Source organism: Hyla sarda, unplaced genomic scaffold, assembly GCF_029499605.1.
Source record: "Hyla sarda isolate aHylSar1 unplaced genomic scaffold, aHylSar1.hap1 scaffold_193, whole genome shotgun sequence".
In the NCBI taxonomy this organism is placed as follows: domain Eukaryota; kingdom Metazoa; phylum Chordata; class Amphibia; order Anura; family Hylidae; genus Hyla; species Hyla sarda.
In genome coordinates this window covers 236,542-249,753 of record NW_026608585.1, presented here as the reverse complement: position 1 = coordinate 249,753, position 13,212 = coordinate 236,542, and the positions used below count along the sequence as shown (strand labels likewise).

At 46.8% G+C, this 13,212-nt stretch overlaps 5 non-coding genes and 2 pseudogenes across 5 annotated transcripts; all 7 read left to right on the top strand.

Annotated features, from left to right (window-relative positions):
• Positions 1–36: 36 nt before the first annotated feature.
• LOC130316312 (U2 spliceosomal RNA) lies at positions 37–227 on the top strand. The gene has a single exon (XR_008863657.1). It is a non-coding gene; the product is annotated as a U2 spliceosomal RNA (small nuclear RNA).
• A 2,092-nt stretch (positions 228–2,319) lies between these two features.
• On the top strand, positions 2,320–2,510 carry LOC130316311 (U2 spliceosomal RNA). Its single transcript, XR_008863656.1, has one exon. It is a non-coding gene; the product is annotated as a U2 spliceosomal RNA (small nuclear RNA).
• A 2,087-nt stretch (positions 2,511–4,597) lies between these two features.
• LOC130316444 (U2 spliceosomal RNA) lies at positions 4,598–4,757 on the top strand (annotated as a pseudogene).
• Positions 4,758–5,447: 690 nt separating this feature from the next.
• LOC130316435 (U2 spliceosomal RNA) lies at positions 5,448–5,627 on the top strand (annotated as a pseudogene).
• Positions 5,628–7,716: 2,089 nt separating this feature from the next.
• Positions 7,717–7,907, top strand: LOC130316309 (U2 spliceosomal RNA). Its single transcript, XR_008863655.1, has one exon. It is a non-coding gene; the product is annotated as a U2 spliceosomal RNA (small nuclear RNA).
• A 2,084-nt stretch (positions 7,908–9,991) lies between these two features.
• Positions 9,992–10,182, top strand: LOC130316308 (U2 spliceosomal RNA). The gene has a single exon (XR_008863654.1). It is a non-coding gene; the product is annotated as a U2 spliceosomal RNA (small nuclear RNA).
• Positions 10,183–12,277: 2,095 nt separating this feature from the next.
• Positions 12,278–12,468, top strand: LOC130316307 (U2 spliceosomal RNA). The gene has a single exon (XR_008863653.1). It is a non-coding gene; the product is annotated as a U2 spliceosomal RNA (small nuclear RNA).
• Positions 12,469–13,212: the final 744 nt, after the last annotated feature.

The following is a 13,212-nucleotide window of genomic DNA, read 5'->3' as shown; positions in this document are numbered from 1 at the left end:
GAAGGGGACCTTGTTGGGCCCGCCCCTTTCACGGTTATCGCTTCTCGGCCTTTTGGCTAAGATCAAGTGTAGTATCTGTTCTTATCAGTTTAATATCTGATACGTCCCCTATCTGGGGACCATATATTAAATGGATTTTTGAGAACGGGGGCCGATTTCGAAGCTTGCTTCCGTCGCCCTATGCATTGACCCGATATGGCAGTATCTTCGGGTACAGTGCACCACCCCCTTACAGGGTTAAAAAGAAAGATTCCTACTTTCATTGCTACCTGCTTGCTGGCTAGCCAGCTTGCCAGCCCTGTGGGCCTTGCTGCTGCTGCAGCCAAAAAACAAAAGGTGGTGCTGCTGCTTCTGCTGCTTCTGCTTCTGCTTGTGTCTGGCCCCTGTTGGAGCGTCCAGGCACAGGACTTCTGCTGCTGCTGACTAAATGGCCTCCTTAATTGGATCATTTGAGTAGCCAGCACACCTGTGCAGGTAGGGCATGACATGATAGGCAGCTGCCTTGATAGCGGGTGGGTGCTGAATGTTCCTAATTGACAAAATAAGATTAATGCTTATGAAGAAATATAAAATCTCATCCCTTCCCCAATATCGCGCCACACCCCTACCCCTTAATTCCCTGGTTGAACGTGATGGACATATGTCTTTTTTCGACCGTACTAACTATGTAACTATGTAACATAACATGGGGGGGGGGGGGGGGTCTCCTGGCTGTTCACACAGGTGTGTCATTGCTGTACATTGACCATGCATTGCTTCTGTGGTATTGCAAAGGCAAAGACAAATGCTTCCAGCCATCCATTGCACTAATGGATTGGTCATCAGCTGGCTGTCTATGTCCCGCATCAATATAGACCAAAGTACAGAGGGTTAGGCTATGCTATTGTGCACCTACCTGATGCATCAGAAGGTGCGAGGCCCTTGCTAAATTCTGTGCACAGACTTTGAGATCTATGCTTTAGACTGTATCTAAACCTGCTCCAACATGGACTGACATTCTGGCCTACTTTCAGCCGATGCGACTTGTCTGTCGCTGAACAGTCGCTTTTTATGTATTCAGCACCTATGTATAATGTTGTAAAAATGCTCTAGAAGCTAAAGTCGCAGAAATGTCACACATATTTGGCCTGCAACTTTCTGTGCGACAAATTCAGACAGGAAAAATCAGTATAAATCCTTAGAAAATTATCCCCCAGTGTCTCCATCTGCTGGCGGTATTGAATAAGCATTGCTGCACTGATGGGGTATGCATTAGACGAAAAAAAAGAAGAAAAAGAAGAATAATACGCCCAGAAAAGAGGCGAAAAGGAGAAAAACGTAAAAAAACGTGAAAAAAAAGTAAGAGGAAGAGAAGGGAAAAAAAGGTGGAAATGGGTTTAAAAGTGATTTCGGCGGAGAAATATATATATATATATATATATATATATATATATATATATATATATATGCGCACACACACACATAGATATAAACGTATTCTCCGTTGAGATATTGTAGCCGCTGCTGTGTCCAGGCCCAGGAGCCTTAGCACTGTGCTGTGATGTCACTCAATACCACTGACATCACTAGGTGTAAACAACATCTCTCCTTTGCTGTGTATGTGACTATGGAGCTGTTTGGTGATGTCGTCTATTACGGCCTTCATAGAAGCAACAGGAGATTGTTGCATCCATCTTGAACCCTCAGAACTACAGTGCTATGATGTCACTCACTTCCACAGGCCTTGCAGAGTGTAAACAACAACAACCCAGCTTTGTTGTGTATGTAACCAAAGGGATTTGTGATGTCACCTAGAACCTTCACAGCAGCGACAGCTTTATGAGGAGCATCAGCACTGCTCTGCCTGAGCAGAACCATCACCGCCATAGGTTGTCAAATAACCCGGATTTAACCCACACAGGTAAGTCCAATGGGGTGCAGGCATGTCCTCTATGCTTACAGCTTCCCGTGGGTGTTGGTTTGATACCGTTTGGGGACAGCCAAGGAGGCATCTGCAGGCAACAAAGGTAGGTGTGTGCTTGTGTGTGTGTTTCCTATGCAGATCCTAAGCCCAGTGTCACATGCAAGTAGGAGGAGTAAGAAGGGTTCCTGGCAAATCCGGGTTATGGATTGCATTTAAAAAGGCCCCGTGGGAGTGCAATGGGCCCCTGTCTTGCTGCTTAGCAATAATGGTATGGGTTTAGGTTCTGCTGTGTGTACTGGTGGTTGACTGCCCCCCAGCCCAGAGTGTGCATGGAAAATTGTCTGGCAGCCTCCCTGACAGCAAGCAGTGATAGTGCCCATGAAGGGGACCTTGTTGGGCCCGCCCCTTTCACGGTTATCGCTTCTCGGCCTTTTGGCTAAGATCAAGTGTAGTATCTGTTCTTATCAGTTTAATATCTGATACGTCCCCTATCTGGGGACCATATATTAAATGGATTTTTGAGAACGGGGGCCGATTTCGAAGCTTGCTTCCGTCGCCCTATGCATTGACCCGATATGGCAGTATCTTCGGGTACAGTGCACCACCCCCTTACAGGGTTAAAAAGAAAGATTCCTACTTTCATTGCTACCTGCTTGCTGGCTAGCCAGCTAGCCAGCCCTGTGGGCCTTGCTGCTGCTGCAGCCAAAAAACAAAAGGTGGTGCTGCTGCTGCTTCTGCTGCTTCTGCTTCTGCTTGTGTCTGGCCCCTGTTGGAGCGTCCAGGCACAGGACTTCTGCTGCTGCTGACTAAATGGCCTCCTTAATTGGATCATTTGAGTAGCCAGCACACCTGTGCAGGTAGGGCATGACATGATAGGCAGCTGCCTTGATAGCGGGTGGGTGCTGAATGTTCCTAATTGACAAAATAAGATTAATGCTTATGAAGAAATATAAAATCTCATCCCTTCCCCAATATCGCGCCACACCCCTACCCCTTAATTCCCTGGTTGAACGTGATGGACATATGTCTTTTTTCGACCGTACTAACTATGTAACTATGTAACATAACATGGGGGGGGGGGGGGTCTCCTGGCTGTTCACACAGGTGTGTCATTGCTGTACATTGACCATGCATTGCTTCTGTGGTATTGCAAAGGCAAAGACAAATGCTTCCAGCCATCCATTGCACTAATGGATTGGTCATCAGCTGGCTGTCTATGTCCCGCATCAATATAGACCAAAGTACAGAGGGTTAGGCTATGCTATTGTGCACCTACCTGATGCATCAGAAGGTGCGAGGCCCTTGCTAAATTCTGTGCACAGACTTTGAGATCTATGCTTTAGACTGTATCTAAACCTGCTCCAACATGGACTGACATTCTGGCCTACTTTCAGCCGATGCGACTTGTCTGTCGCTGAACAGTCGCTTTTTATGTATTCAGCACCTATGTATAATGTTGTAAAAATGCTCTAGAAGCTAAAGTCGCAGAAATGTCACACATATTTGGCCTGCAACTTTCTGTGCGACAAATTCAGACAGGAAAAATCAGTATAAATCCTTAGAAAATTATCCCCCAGTGTCTCCATCTGCTGGCGGTATTGAATAAGCATTGCTGCACTGATGGGGTATGCATTAGACGAAAAAAAAGAAGAAAAAGAAGAATAATACGCCCAGAAAAGAGGCGAAAAGGAGAAAAACGTAAAAAAACGTGAAAAAAAAGTAAGAGGAAGAGAAGGGAAAAAAAGGTGGAAATGGGTTTAAAAGTGATTTCGGCGGAGAAATATATATATATATATATATATATATATATATATATATATATGCGCACACACACACATAGATATAAACGTATTCTCCGTTGAGATATTGCAGCCGCTGCTGTGTCCAGGCCCAGGAGCCTTAGCACTGTGCTGTGATGTCACTCAATACCACTGACATCACTAGGTGTAAACAACATCTCTCCTTTGCTGTGTATGTGACTATGGAGCTGTTTGGTGATGTCGTCTATTACGGCCTTCATAGAAGCAACAGGAGATTGTTGCATCCATCTTGAACCCTCAGAACTACAGTGCTATGATGTCACTCACTTCCACAGGCCTTGCAGAGTGTAAACAACAACAACCCAGCTTTGTTGTGTATGTAACCAAAGGGATTTGTGATGTCACCTAGAACCTTCACAGCAGCGACAGCTTTATGAGGAGCATCAGCACTGCTCTGCCTGAGCAGAACCATCACCGCCATAGGTTGTCAAATAACCCGGATTTAACCCACACAGGTAAGTCCAATGGGGTGCAGGCATGTCCTCTATGCTTACAGCTTCCCGTGGGTGTTGGTTTGATACCGTTTGGGGACAGCCAAGGAGGCATCTGCAGGCAACAAAGGTAGGTGTGTGCTTGTGTGTGTGTTTCCTATGCAGATCCTAAGCCCAGTGTCACATGCAAGTAGGAGGAGTAAGAAGGGTTCCTGGCAAATCCGGGTTATGGATTGCATTTAAAAAGGCCCCGTGGGAGTGCAATGGGCCCCTGTCTTGCTGCTTAGCAATAATGGTATGGGTTTAGGTTCTGCTGTGTGTACTGGTGGTTGACTGCCCCCCAGCCCAGAGTGTGCATGGAAAATTGTCTGGCAGCCTCCCTGACAGCAAGCAGTGATAGTGCCCATGAAGGGGACCTTGTTGGGCCCGCCCCTTTCACGGTTATCGCTTCTCGGCCTTTTGGCTAAGATCAAGTGTAGTATCTGTTCTTATCAGTTTTCATGCTGGTGGGGATGGGTGCTGCATGGAGGATGCAGGTGTACCAGGGCTTTCCGGGGCTGGTTCTGAGGAATCAGCTCGACGGCTGCCCCGATGTGACCTGTTCCCTCCGGGTCTCGCCATGAGGCTGAGAGGGTCTAGAGCCGAGGTACTTTTGTGCCTCGGGGAGTGGTGACCCCGAGGTGCCGAAACTCACTGGGAGAATAGGCTCACTGAGTTGAAGCACGGGCACCATAATCTCTTCACCTTGTGGCACTCACCTCTTGATTCCCGGCCTTCTGGCTAGGATCAGAGAAATTTTTATAGATCCGGCCGGATGTCCGGGCAGTATATCTGCACACATTCACTTATTTATTTTTTTGTCTCACTGTGTCACTTTTTGCGTGTTGTGTGTTCACAGGATTTGTCAGGATGCGGTAGCCCTTCTGGGTGTCCCTCCTGGCGGTCTAGGGGAGGTGTGTGTGGCCATTAGGTTCCGCACCTCCCTGCAAACACCCCGGGTACCCCTGCTTTGGCAGGGTACCTACCGCAATCGGCTCTGCGGGCAGATACCTTGGCCAACGCCAAGGGGGATGCCGGGAGCATTTGTGGTCCCCTAGTAGCTTTGGCGAAAAGGGACATCGAACCTGGAACCTCGCAGGTACCTTTTGGTCCGGAGGCGAAGGGTAAGGTTTGTTGGGGGGCCTCTCTCCTATCGGAGAAGGGCTTGCGATAGACCGCATCCTTTGTGCACGTTTTTTTAGTGTAACACGTTTGCACTTTTTCTTGCACTTTGGGTGAATCGAAAGCACGTTCCTCGGCTTTAGATAAAAAAAAAAAAAATCTGTTCTTATCAGTTTAATATCTGATACGTCCCCTATCTGGGGACCATATATTAAATGGATTTTTGAGAACGGGGGCCGATTTCGAAGCTTGCTTCCGTCGCCCTATGCATTGACCCGATATGGCAGTATCTTCGGGTACAGTGCACCACCCCCTTACAGGGTTAAAAAGAAAGATTCCTACTTTCATTGCTACCTGCTTGCTGGCTAGCCAGCTAGCCAGCCCTGTGGGCCTTGCTGCTGCTGCAGCCAATAAACAAAAGGTGGTGCTGCTGCTGCTTCTGCTGCTTCTGCTTCTGCTTGTGTCTGGCCCCTGTTGGAGCGTCCAGGCACAGGACTTCTGCTGCTGCTGACTAAATGGCCTCCTTAATTGGATCATTTGAGTAGCCAGCACACCTGTGCAGGTAGGGCATGACATGATAGGCAGCTGCCTTGATAGCGGGTGGGTGCTGAATGTTCCTAATTGACAAAATAAGATTAATGCTTATGAAGAAATATAAAATCTCATCCCTTCCCCAATATCGCGCCACACCCCTACCCCTTAATTCCCTGGTTGAACGTGATGGACATATGTCTTTTTTCGACCGTACTAACTATGTAACTATGTAACATAACATGGGGGGGGGGGGGGTCTCCTGGCTGTTCACACAGGTGTGTCATTGCTGTACATTGACCATGCATTGCTTCTGTGGTATTGCAAAGGCAAAGACAAATGCTTCCAGCCATCCATTGCACTAATGGATTGGTCATCAGCTGGCTGTCTATGTCCCGCATCAATATAGACCAAAGTACAGAGGGTTAGGCTATGCTATTGTGCACCTACCTGATGCATCAGAAGGTGCGAGGCCCTTGCTAAATTCTGTGCACAGACTTTGAGATCTATGCTTTAGACTGTATCTAAACCTGCTCCAACATGGACTGACATTCTGGCCTACTTTCAGCCGATGCGACTTGTCTGTCGCTGAACAGTCGCTTTTTATGTATTCAGCACCTATGTATAATGTTGTAAAAATGCTCTAGAAGCTAAAGTCGCAGAAATGTCACACATATTTGGCCTGCAACTTTCTGTGCGACAAATTCAGACAGGAAAAATCAGTATAAATCCTTAGAAAATTATCCCCCAGTGTCTCCATCTGCTGGCGGTATTGAATAAGCATTGCTGCACTGATGGGGTATGCATTAGACGAAAAAAAAGAAGAAAAAGAAGAATAATACGCCCAGAAAAGAGGCGAAAAGGAGAAAAACGTAAAAAAACGTGAAAAAAAAGTAAGAGGAAGAGAAGGGAAAAAAAGGTGGAAATGGGTTTAAAAGTGATTTCGGTGGAGAAATATATATATATATATATATATATATATATATATATATATATATGCGCACACACACACATAGATATAAACGTATTCTCCGTTGAGATATTGCAGCCGCTGCTGTGTCCAGGCCCAGGAGCCTTAGCACTGTGCTGTGATGTCACTCAATACCACTGACATCACTAGGTGTAAACAACATCTCTCCTTTGCTGTGTATGTGACTATGGAGCTGTTTGGTGATGTCGTCTATTACGGCCTTCATAGAAGCAACAGGAGATTGTTGCATCCATCTTGAACCCTCAGAACTACAGTGCTATGATGTCACTCACTTCCACAGGCCTTGCAGAGTGTAAACAACAACAACCCAGCTTTGTTGTGTATGTAACCAAAGGGATTTGTGATGTCACCTAGAACCTTCACAGCAGCGACAGCTTTATGAGGAGCATCAGCACTGCTCTGCCTGAGCAGAACCATCACCGCCATAGGTTGTCAAATAACCCGGATTTAACCCACACAGGTAAGTCCAATGGGGTGCAGGCATGTCCTCTATGCTTACAGCTTCCCGTGGGTGTTGGTTTGATACCGTTTGGGGACAGCCAAGGAGGCATCTGCAGGCAACAAAGGTAGGTGTGTGCTTGTGTGTGTGTTTCCTATGCAGATCCTAAGCCCAGTGTCACATGCAAGTAGGAGGAGTAAGAAGGGTTCCTGGCAAATCCGGGTTATGGATTGCATTTAAAAAGGCCCCGTGGGAGTGCAATGGGCCCCTGTCTTGCTGCTTAGCAATAATGGTATGGGTTTAGGTTCTGCTGTGTGTACTGGTGGTTGACTGCCCCCCAGCCCAGAGTGTGCATGGAAAATTGTCTGGCAGCCTCCCTGACAGCAAGCAGTGATAGTGCCCATGAAGGGGACCTTGTTGGGCCCGCCCCTTTCACGGTTATCGCTTCTCGGCCTTTTGGCTAAGATCAAGTGTAGTATCTGTTCTTATCAGTTTAATATCTGATACGTCCCCTATCTGGGGACCATATATTAAATGGATTTTTGAGAACGGGGGCCGATTTCGAAGCTTGCTTCCGTCGCCCTATGCATTGACCCGATATGGCAGTATCTTCGGGTACAGTGCACCACCCCCTTACAGGGTTAAAAAGAAAGATTCCTACTTTCATTGCTACCTGCTTGCTGGCTAGCCAGCTAGCCAGCCCTGTGGGCCTTGCTGCTGCTGCAGCCAAAAAACAAAAGGTGGTGCTGCTGCTGCTTCTGCTGCTTCTGCTTCTGCTTGTGTCTGGCCCCTGTTGGAGCGTCCAGGCACAGGACTTCTGCTGCTGCTGACTAAATGGCCTCCTTAATTGGATCATTTGAGTAGCCAGCACACCTGTGCAGGTAGGGCATGACATGATAGGCAGCTGCCTTGATAGCGGGTGGGTGCTGAATGTTCCTAATTGACAAAATAAGATTAATGCTTATGAAGAAATATAAAATCTCATCCCTTCCCCAATATCGCGCCACACCCCTACCCCTTAATTCCCTGGTTGAACGTGATGGACATATGTCTTTTTTCGACCGTACTAACTATGTAACTATGTAACATAACATGGGGGGGGGGGGGGGGGTCTCCTGGCTGTTCACACAGGTGTGTCATTGCTGTACATTGACCATGCATTGCTTCTGTGGTATTGCAAAGGCAAAGACAAATGCTTCCAGCCATCCATTGCACTAATGGATTGGTCATCAGCTGGCTGTCTATGTCCCGCATCAATATAGACCAAAGTACAGAGGGTTAGGCTATGCTATTGTGCACCTACCTGATGCATCAGAAGGTGCGAGGCCCTTGCTAAATTCTGTGCACAGACTTTGAGATCTATGCTTTAGACTGTATCTAAACCTGCTCCAACATGGACTGACATTCTGGCCTACTTTCAGCCGATGCGACTTGTCTGTCGCTGAACAGTCGCTTTTTATGTATTCAGCACCTATGTATAATGTTGTAAAAATGCTCTAGAAGCTAAAGTCGCAGAAATGTCACACATATTTGGCCTGCAACTTTCTGTGCGACAAATTCAGACAGGAAAAATCAGTATAAATCCTTAGAAAATTATCCCCCAGTGTCTCCATCTGCTGGCGGTATTGAATAAGCATTGCTGCACTGATGGGGTATGCATTAGATGAAAAAAAAGAAGAAAAAGAAGAATAATACGCCCAGAAAAGAGGCGAAAAGGAGAAAAACGTAAAAAAACGTGAAAAAAAAGTAAGAGGAAGAGAAGGGAAAAAAAGGTGGAAATGGGTTTAAAAGTGATTTCGGCGGAGAAATATATATTTATATATATATATATATATATATATATGCGCACACACACACATAGATATAAACGTATTCTCCGTTGAGATATTGCAGCCGCTGCTGTGTCCAGGCCCAGGAGCCTTAGCACTGTGCTGTGATGTCACTCAATACCACTGACATCACTAGGTGTAAACAACATCTCTCCTTTGCTGTGTATGTGACTATGGAGCTGTTTGGTGATGTCGTCTATTACGGCCTTCATAGAAGCAACAGGAGATTGTTGCATCCATCTTGAACCCTCAGAACTACAGTGCTATGATGTCACTCACTTCCACAGGCCTTGCAGAGTGTAAACAACAACAACCCAGCTTTGTTGTGTATGTAACCAAAGGGATTTGTGATGTCACCTAGAACCTTCACAGCAGCGACAGCTTTATGAGGAGCATCAGCACTGCTCTGCCTGAGCAGAACCATCACCGCCATAGGTTGTCAAATAACCCGGATTTAACCCACACAGGTAAGTCCAATGGGGTGCAGGCATGTCCTCTATGCTTACAGCTTCCCGTGGGTGTTGGTTTGATACCGTTTGGGGACAGCCAAGGAGGCATCTGCAGGCAACAAAGGTAGGTGTGTGCTTGTGTGTGTGTTTCCTATGCAGATCCTAAGCCCAGTGTCACATGCAAGTAGGAGGAGTAAGAAGGGTTCCTGGCAAATCCGGGTTATGGATTGCATTTAAAAAGGCCCCGTGGGAGTGCAATGGGCCCCTGTCTTGCTGCTTAGCAATAATGGTATGGGTTTAGGTTCTGCTGTGTGTACTGGTGGTTGACTGCCCCCCAGCCCAGAGTGTGCATGGAAAATTGTCTGGCAGCCTCCCTGACAGCAAGCAGTGATAGTGCCCATGAAGGGGACCTTGTTGGGCCCGCCCCTTTCACGGTTATCGCTTCTCGGCCTTTTGGCTAAGATCAAGTGTAGTATCTGTTCTTATCAGTTTAATATCTGATACGTCCCCTATCTGGGGACCATATATTAAATGGATTTTTGAGAACGGGGGCCGATTTCGAAGCTTGCTTCCGTCGCCCTATGCATTGACCCGATATGGCAGTATCTTCGGGTACAGTGCACCACCCCCTTACAGGGTTAAAAAGAAAGATTCCTACTTTCATTGCTACCTGCTTGCTGGCTAGCCAGCTAGCCAGCCCTGTGGGCCTTGCTGCTGCTGCAGCCAAAAAACAAAAGGTGGTGCTGCTGCTGCTTCTGCTGCTTCTGCTTCTGCTTGTGTCTGGCCCCTGTTGGAGCGTCCAGGCACAGGACTTCTGCTGCTGCTGACTAAATGGCCTCCTTAATTGGATCATTTGAGTAGCCAGCACACCTGTGCAGGTAGGGCATGACATGATAGGCAGCTGCCTTGATAGCGGGTGGGTGCTGAATGTTCCTAATTGACAAAATAAGATTAATGCTTATGAAGAAATATAAAATCTCATCCCTTCCCCAATATCGCGCCACACCCCTACCCCTTAATTCCCTGGTTGAACGTGATGGACATATGTCTTTTTTCGACCGTACTAACTATGTAACTATGTAACATAACATGGGGGGGGGGGGGGGTCTCCTGGCTGTTCACACAGGTGTGTCATTGCTGTACATTGACCATGCATTGCTTCTGTGGTATTGCAAAGGCAAAGACAAATGCTTCCAGCCATCCATTGCACTAATGGATTGGTCATCAGCTGGCTGTCTATGTCCCGCATCAATATAGACCAAAGTACAGAGGGTTAGGCTATGCTATTGTGCACCTACGCATCAGAAGGTGCGAGGCCCTTGCTAAATTCTGTGCACAGACTTTGAGATCTATGCTTTAGACTGTATCTAAACCTGCTCCAACATGGACTGACATTCTGGCCTACTTTCAGCCGATGCGACTTGTCTGTCGCTGAACAGTCGCTTTTTATGTATTCAGCACCTATGTATAATGTTGTAAAAATGCTCTAGAAGCTAAAGTCGCAGAAATGTCACACATATTTGGCCTGCAACTTTCTGTGCGACAAATTCAGACAGGAAAAATCAGTATAAATCCTTAGAAAATTATCCCCCAGTGTCTCCATCTGCTGGCGGTATTGAATAAGCATTGCTGCACTGATGGGGTATGCATTAGACGAAAAAAAAGAAGAAAAAGAAGAATAATACGCCCAGAAAAGAGGCGAAAAGGAGAAAAACGTAAAAAAACGTGAAAAAAAAGTAAGAGGAAGAGAAGGGAAAAAAAGGTGGAAATGGGTTTAAAAGTGATTTCGGCGGAGAAATATATATATATATATATATATATATATATATATATATATATATATATATATGCGCACACACACACATAGATATAAACGTATTCTCCGTTGAGATATTGCAGCCGCTGCTGTGTCCAGGCCCAGGAGCCTTAGCACTGTGCTGTGATGTCACTCAATACCACTGACATCACTAGGTGTAAACAACATCTCTCCTTTGCTGTGTATGTGACTATGGAGCTGTTTGGTGATGTCGTCTATTACGGCCTTCATAGAAGCAACAGGAGATTGTTGCATCCATCTTGAACCCTCAGAACTACAGTGCTATGATGTCACTCACTTCCACAGGCCTTGCAGAGTGTAAACAACAACAACCCAGCTTTGTTGTGTATGTAACCAAAGGGATTTGTGATGTCACCTAGAACCTTCACAGCAGCGACAGCTTTATGAGGAGCATCAGCACTGCTCTGCCTGAGCAGAACCATCACCGCCATAGGTTGTCAAATAACCCGGATTTAACCCACACAGGTAAGTCCAATGGGGTGCAGGCATGTCCTCTATGCTTACAGCTTCCCGTGGGTGTTGGTTTGATACCGTTTGGGGACAGCCAAGGAGGCATCTGCAGGCAACAAAGGTAGGTGTGTGCTTGTGTGTGTGTTTCCTATGCAGATCCTAAGCCCAGTGTCACATGCAAGTAGGAGGAGTAAGAAGGGTTCCTGGCAAATCCGGGTTATGGATTGCATTTAAAAAGAGGCCCCGTGGGAGTGCAATGGGCCCCTGTCTTGCTGCTTAGCAATAATGGTATGGGTTTAGGTTCTGCTGTGTGTACTGGTGGTTGACTGCCCCCCAGCCCAGAGTGTGCATGGAAAATTGTCTGGCAGCCTCCCTGACAGCAAGCAGTGATAGTGCCCATGAAGGGGACCTTGTTGGGCCCGCCCCTTTCACGGTTATCGCTTCTCGGCCTTTTGGCTAAGATCAAGTGTAGTATCTGTTCTTATCAGTTTAATATCTGATACGTCCCCTATCTGGGGACCATATATTAAATGGATTTTTGAGAACGGGGGCCGATTTCGAAGCTTGCTTCCGTCGCCCTATGCATTGACCCGATATGGCAGTATCTTCGGGTACAGTGCACCACCCCCTTACAGGGTTAAAAAGAAAGATTCCTACTTTCATTGCTACCTGCTTGCTGGCTAGCCAGCTAGCCAGCCCTGTGGGCCTTGCTGCTGCTGCAGCCAAAAAACAAAAGGTGGTGCTGCTGCTGCTTCTGCTGCTTCTGCTTCTGCTTGTGTCTGGCCCCTGTTGGAGCGTCCAGGCACAGGACTTCTGCTGCTGCTGACTAAATGGCCTCCTTAATTGGATCATTTGAGTAGCCAGCACACCTGTGCAGGTAGGGCATGACATGATAGGCAGCTGCCTTGATAGCGGGTGGGTGCTGAATGTTCCTAATTGACAAAATAAGATTAATGCTTATGAAGAAATATAAAATCTCATCCCTTCCCCAATATCGCGCCACACCCCTACCCCTTAATTCCCTGGTTGAACGTGATGGACATATGTCTTTTTTCGACCGTACTAACTATGTAACTATGTAACATAACATGGGGGGGGGGGGGGTCTCCTGGCTGTTCACACAGGTGTGTCATTGCTGTACATTGACCATGCATTGCTTCTGTGGTATTGCAAAGGCAAAGACAAATGCTTCCAGCCATCCATTGCACTAATGGATTGGTCATCAGCTGGCTGTCTATGTCCCGCATCAATATAGACCAAAGTACAGAGGGTTAGGCTATGCTATTGTGCACCTACCTGATGCATCAGAAGGTGCGAGGCCCTTGCTAAATTCTGTGCACAGACTTTGAGATCTATGCTTTAGACTGTATC